This window comes from Vitis vinifera, chromosome 1 (assembly GCF_030704535.1).
Source record: "Vitis vinifera cultivar Pinot Noir 40024 chromosome 1, ASM3070453v1".
NCBI lineage: Eukaryota > Viridiplantae > Streptophyta > Magnoliopsida > Vitales > Vitaceae > Vitis > Vitis vinifera.
Genome location: NC_081805.1, coordinates 11,292,025 through 11,299,619, shown reverse-complemented (window position 1 = coordinate 11,299,619; position 7,595 = coordinate 11,292,025).

Below are 7,595 nucleotides of genomic sequence, written 5' to 3'. Positions count from 1 at the left end.
CTCAAGGTTGAGAGACAATACAATATAACCACTTAGTGAAGTCATGACTGTCGAATAGTCTTACGTCATGACTCATCGTAGGTTTTATCCAATGTATAGTTGTACATATTAGTGCACTCACCATAGGAACCCCATCTCGATAGCCAAGGCCAATCATCCCTCCAATTAGGGATAATGCACTACAACCTTGAAGGGATTGTCTAAGTCCACAAATTGGCTATAAACAAATCATCTATTTGCAAAAAACACTCAAGATACACAAAAACATGGGTATTCGTAGATTGATTCATGTGACAAACCTTCTCACTATTGCATAAGATTTTGACTTTAAGGATTTTGATGAAATTATGCAAGAGTTAATTAATGATGAACTCCTTAATAGTGGAAGGGGTGACATTCATCAAACTCACTTTAAATATATTAATTATACTTCTCATGAATATGAAGTTGAAAGTAAGGTTGATTAAGCAAATGTCTTTATGCCAATTCAACCTGAAAAAGAAATATTTTATCGTAGATTAGAGGAGATCAATCTTGAGAAGCTTTTAAATATAGGTTTTATTTTTATTTTTGGTGTTTCACATTTTGATGATTACTTAGATAGTTTAGCAATTATAAATTTTAATAAAGTTAGGTTGATAACATTCTTTATATTAGTTACCTTCACTATTGTCATTGTATTAATGCACGAAGATTATGGATGTGTTATGCCATTTGTAATTTGTTTTTTTAGAGAGAAGTTATAGGATAGGTTGCTATCTCACTCACCTTTGGGGTAGGATAGACCATAAAGCTAAGTTCAAAATTGTTTAGTTTTAGGAGTAGGTATGTCAATTTTAGGATGTTTTGCTATCTTTTAAGTTTGATTATATTTTTAGTACCTTTAGTCATTTTGAGTTTGTTTTGGTATTGAATCCTTTATATTTATTAATCTAACAAGTTTTCAAGTTGTGGCCTAGTTGTTTGCATATATTTCAACAAATGTAACATGCATCAACCTTCAAAGAATGCTAAAGATGGTAAAGGGATGAAGACACCCGCATGCTTAATGTTTTAAGGGATGGTGCATTTGACGACACTACATTTATAGACATCTTTAAGCTAATGAGAAGATTGAGGGGGAGATTAAAATGCAAATTATAGACTTATATTCATCATATACTAATATTGGATATGGTTGTATGTTATTGTGCTAGTCACCATACTCTCTCACCATTATTGTCTTGTCTTTTGCTTATATCTTATATGTGTGTGTGTGTCCATGATCTATGAGGTAACATTCTTCCACCTAACTTGTTTTACTTATTGTTCTACACATTGGAGACAATGTGTAAATTAGGTTAAGGGGGAAAGGTATTAACCTTTTCTTTTTCTTTTTTTCAAAATTTTGCTTAATACTTTAGTTGGTTAATGAAATTCTTGATTTGTCTTAATGACTCATGGGTTCTTTTACATGAGAATTTTGTAAGTTAGATTTTTTCTTTAGAATTTAAGAAGAGACATGGCTAGAGTAAGAGTATTAGTTTACTTAGTTTTTCTTTTTATACTTTTAATTACAAAAATAATTAGGTTGAAATCTAAGTTTTTTCTTTTGAGAGTTATTTTCTATTTGAGACCTCATGATAGACATGGAGCACATGTACCCTTATGGTATCCCAATTAAGACAATTTCCTTAACTTAAAAAATTTTTAAATTAAAAAGAGAAAAATTGAAAAGCATGATTAATGAAGATTGAAAAATTATTTGCGGGAGTAGTGGTCTTGTGAATTTAAGCCCTAGAGCAAAAAAAAAAAAATTCAAAATAAATTATCTTTTTTTGTTTTTTTTAGTTAAATAATGATGAAATTTTTAGTTTAAGGAAAAAATATTTAAAAAAATATATTATAAGTAGACACCAAATAAGGAGAATGTTAAACAAGGATGCATGATTATATATAATAAATAAAGAGAGAAAATTGAAAGATTACATATCTTGTGTCATCTTGCTCAATTCTAGGAAATTTTATCACTTGAACATTATACATATTTTTTTCTTTTTATTTTCTATATTTTCTAGGGACTACAAAAAATTCAAGTTGAGAAGAGATGCTTACAGTTCAAATATGTACTTCAATAACACATAATGAATATGATTTAAGCAATATGAAAATCTAAAATCGTCTAACTTAACTCAAATTGATGCTAAGACCCTAATTATGGATTTAACTTCTAGTTTGAGCTTAATTTCAAGTTTAAGAAATGAAAAGAATGTAAGTTGCATGAGTCATTTTCACCCATAGTAGAGTAGGGGGATAAATATGCATAAATGAAAGGCTTACTACTTTTGGAGCCTAAAGAGACCTAAGAAAAGGCAAAATGAGTGAGTCATGGGCATAACATATGAGCAAAAACTTTTATGGAGTTAAAAAGCAAGTAAACATGAGAATGAAGATTTGAGACCATAACTCAAAGATCAAAATAGAATCAAGAATTCAAAATCTACTAACAACATATACCTTGACTTTGAGGTGAATTCTAGGGTAGTTCCTAGGATCATTTTAAAGAAATCCATATATCTTTTCAACTTGAGAAGTTAGAAGTTTAACGCTTTAAATAGTTTGCAAAATAGAGATGAAATAAGAAAGTTATGGTTGATTGAAGTCAATTACCTGAAAAAAAAAATGTTGAATTCTAATTATGAATTCTGAATTCAAATTAAGACTAATGAATTTGAATCCAATTTGAGTTTTTCTCAAATTTGAATTCATCCGCTACCCAAGAGAGAAAACCAACCTAAAAATTTGGATCAAGTTTGAATTCATTGATTGGAACCAAAATATTTGCTTTAATAGCACATATATGATATGATGTATGCAATATAAAAGGCTTAAATTATTCAAGTTAAAATGATTTGGTGCTAAGGCCCTATTTATGGGTCTAACATATATTTTGAGCTTAATTTCAAGTTTAAAAGAGAAAAAAGATACAAGTTATAAGAGTCAAGTTCAACCAAGGAAGAAGAAGGGGTTAAATATGTATAAATGAGAGACTCAAAACTTATGAATCGTAAAGAGTCTTAGCAAGGGTGAAATGAGTAATTCATGGACATGAAATACTAGCAATGAATGTTATGGAGAGAGTTAGAGAGTAATCGACCATAAAGGAAGAAGTTTTGAGGTCATGTTTCCAAGTTCAAATGAAGATTCAACTCAAACAAAAGCAATTGCAACACACTAGATTTTGCACTAAATTATGAGCCACTTCCTGGGATATTTTTAGGCAAGCTACATATCATTTCAAAGCTTAAGAAATTAGGAGTCCAATGTTTCAAATGGTGCATAAATCAAAGTTGAAATGAGGAAAATATGACCATTGAAGCAACTATACAAAATGGACAAAAACTAAATTTGAAATTCAAGAGAATTTTGAATTCACATTTGAATGGCAAAACCTAAGTTTGAAATTTTCGAACTCAACATCCAAATTTCAAATTCAGCTTTCCAAACAAAAATCAAACCCCTCCAAACTTTCTCTACTTCAATTTTGGGCCTCTCAAGCCCTAAGAAGAGTCTAACAAGCCTAAGATTTAAGAATTTTATGATTTTTGAGATATCTTGAATTGTTTTTGAACATTTTTAGCCAAAGAGGCTATGCCATGTGTCTAAGTTTAGTTTTTACTATTTAAACACAATTCTTTTTAGGTTTTGAGGATGGAATGTAAAGAAAGATTGATTTTTCCTCTTGAAATTCTTAATAAAGTTTTAGGTTTTTTATTTTTCTCTTCCTTTCCATGCTATTTTCTAGGAAACCAAACATGGGGGTGTGAGAAGAAATCATTCACCTTGTTTGGCTAATTTTATGGGTTTTGAAGATGCTAACATCAAAATGAAGAATCTAAAGGAAGAGTAATAAGAAACGATAATATATTGAATAATTTGATTATGTTTCCAAGTTTGAATTAGTAGAAATAAATCCTCTATGTTAGTTCAACTTAGATAAGATATAGATTATTTTTATCAAGATACTAGTGATTCTTGGGAAAACCTTGATTTCTAGTTTTTATAATTTGATCCTATTGATAATGAATATAAGGGTTAAATCTACATAGATGGATATAAGTTTGTGATTGAATAAAACTAAAAACAAAAATTAACCATCATATTTAATTGGTTTAAGATATTTATGTTTTAAAAATAAAAATCCAAGTTTCGGATAATATTAGTTGTAGGACTCAATTTGGTCACAAATTGACCTTAATCCTAAATTTTAGATTTTATAATGCACTCTCTTTAAGGATTTGACACTAGATTGTAACACTTTTTGGAACATTTTTCTTTGTTTGATTTATTTCATTAAATGTATCAGAAAATTTTTATCCATATTTTATCTTCATTTATTTAAATTAAGGTTTCATTAACTTTAGTAAATAATTAATTTTTTTAACCTAAAAACAATTGAGCACATTAGAGTCGGTTCTGACATATGACTATCTAGAATATTACAAACTTGTGGTAATGTTATCTCTAGTTCTTCTGAGCTAGAATTTTCATGTATTTAGGCTTTGGCATTTTAATTATAATAAAAATTTCTGGTCACCTCCAATTCAAATTCATCCATTGTTATTTCAAACCTAAACCTTCTTCACTTTGAATTTAGCATTTTGGCACTCCACCAACTTGGGATGGGCTTGGATCATTCAAAAATCATAATTTTTTTTCTATTATTTTAGGATATTTTATGTTATTTTTTGTATAAGTAGTCAATTAGAATATGTGTGTGTGGAAGGGTAGTAAACTCTAAACCTAAACTCTTCAATTTTTCATTTTCGTTATGATTGAATGTATTATATAAGCAATTCCTCTCGATTAAGGGAAAACCAGTGCTTAGCTTGGTTCCAATGATGCTTTATCACCTCTTGATCATTTTAGATTTATTTTTTAGAGTCTCTTGTATTGGATAATCTATTTAATTGATCGTACATGAGATATAAATATCACAAATGAACCTAGAGCTTGAATGTTAAAATGAGAAATAAAGGTTAGGGTTGATTCAAAATACTTTTGAGATCTAAATTAAATTGTCAAATAAGAGTTCTAGACTTAAATCGATCTTAAGATGTGGTTTAATATGGACTACCCAGACCCACAAACTAACTTTAGACAAATCATTTAATTACAAAGAACTCGTGACTTGAATCTTCCATGCAACTTATAACTCACCTAAGTTACGTACAATGTAAGAGATGCATGTCAAAATGCTCATAAAGTACAATACATAGAATGAAGATAAATAAAAGTGAAATTAGAACTTTATTAATAAATAATAAATTCCATATTTTGTTATATTATGTCATACTTTAAAGGGCTCTATTCTAACATAATCTTGGATCGACTTTTTGATCCTCAAAATAGGAAAAATCTCACTTTCTCTCAATGGATTCAAAATCAAACTAATGCTCCCCTTCATATGGTTTCCTTTATTTTATTTTGTTTAATTTTTATTAGGAAATCTTTATCCATATTTTATTCTTACTTATTTAAATTAGGGTTTCATTAGATTTAACAAATAATTAATCTTTCTAAGCTAAAAATAATTGAATACGTTAAAGTTGATTCTTGAGGATGACAACTAATAATACCACAAAGTTATGGTAACACCATTTCTAATTTTTTATTTATTTTTCGTTAAAGTTATCACATATTTAAACTTTAGTATTTTAATTAAGATAGAAATTTACAATCAACTTGTAGAAAAGGAAGTGGAAGCCTTGCACACCCATAGGGTCAAGTCCATACAATGGGAATTCGAGTGGCCCGATTCAGGAAACTTTAGTATGCGTAATCTGTGTGCATCACATGGAGGTGGACTCTGCACCTTCTCCTTCTGCCCTTGTGCGCATGCGTATTTGTAGAAATATTTAAAAAGTTGAAATTAATTAATTTTTATTAATCTTAACTCTAATATTCTTTTGAAGCTATGATTTCGACTTAGTCATCTTAGTTGGACTCTGATTGAGTCCTTCTCGATTAGACTTTGATTGAATTATTCTCCTGTTAGAGATTTTAATGGGGTTAAAGTATTGAATCCACGACCTAAAACGCATCAATTAATTAATTTACTAATTAATTTTGTTTTGGTCTTTCAAATTTTTAAATAAGTCCCTTTAAAACAACCCACCCTATGTCAGACTCCATAGAAACTAAAATAAAAAAATCTACCACTCTGCTCCATTTCTTTTCTTTTGATCTCATCTCTTTGATATGGCAACTCATCATTTTACTCCAATGAACCATTTTGTTCCACTAGTGCATTTAGACATACCATTCCCTATCTGTTTCAATCCATTCCACCACTTCAATCAACTAGGGTTCAAAAAATCGGTCGAGTCCGGTACGACTCGGCTGAGTCATATCCGCCTCGAAGCTGACCGCGACGAGTCCGATACCAGATGCCTAGACTCAGCCAGAATCGGTTGGACTCGGATGAGTCGACCGATATTCCGAGTTAACTCGGTCAACTTGGGGAAAAAATTCAACAAATTCTCTGCAAAAAAGCCCCATCACAACAAGTCTTGATTTTTTAGAGAAATCAGATATTCCTCTGCAAAAGAAAACCTATAAAAATTTGAAACAAACCCGTGATCCTTTCAAAAGCCTTTAAAAAAAGCCTCGGTTGAAGAATAACTTACCTAACCCTAAATCCACCATTGCCAGAGTGTAGAATCTTCGTCTTTAGTGCAGTGCCTGGTGGGAAGGTAGCAGATCATGGTCCGATAGTCTGAGAGGCTGCAAATCATAGTTTTCGTGGTGTGTTGGGAAAGAATATAGCAAGGCTACAGAGTACAAACCGGTCTTCGTGGTGTGTTGGAGAAGAAGATAGCAAGGCTGCGTCTTCGTGGTGTTGGGAAAGAAGACTGAGGGCTGCATCTTCGTGGTGTTGCTGTGTTGGGGAAGAAGAAGAAGACGGAGGGCAAGGGTTTCAACTTTCAAACCGGCAGGTAATAAATTAATAAAGGAATTCCTTTTCAAATGTTGTTTAATATTGTTGCTATATTGTTGCTATATATAATCTGTTATTCATTTTCAAATTAATATATATACTCTCTGTATATGGTTTAATATTGTTGCTATATATAATCTGTTATTCATTTTCAAATATTGTTGCTATATGTCTTATAAACTAAATAGGACATAATTAATAATTTTAAATTATTTCATGAATTTTTTAATTTTTAAAAATAATTTTGAATTCAAAAAACCAATCTAATTAATTACATATAAAATCAAAACATTTTATAATATTATGTTCATAATTCAATTCTAAATGAGTACATAGAATGAAAATTTTGACTCATTTTTAAAAAGTTAAACTTTATTAATTATTCAATTTAAATAAAATATAATGAAAAATTATTAATTGAAATATTTATTATTAATTTTTAACCCAAAAAATGATGAATTAATATTTTTATGTTTCTAACACATACTAAAATAGTATTTTTTTATAAAAATAAAATAAAATAAACCTATGATTTTATTATAATATCATATATAAATAAAAAAATTATAAGTACTCTTTTGTAATAGATACTAAACCTTCGTGGTTATATTTGATT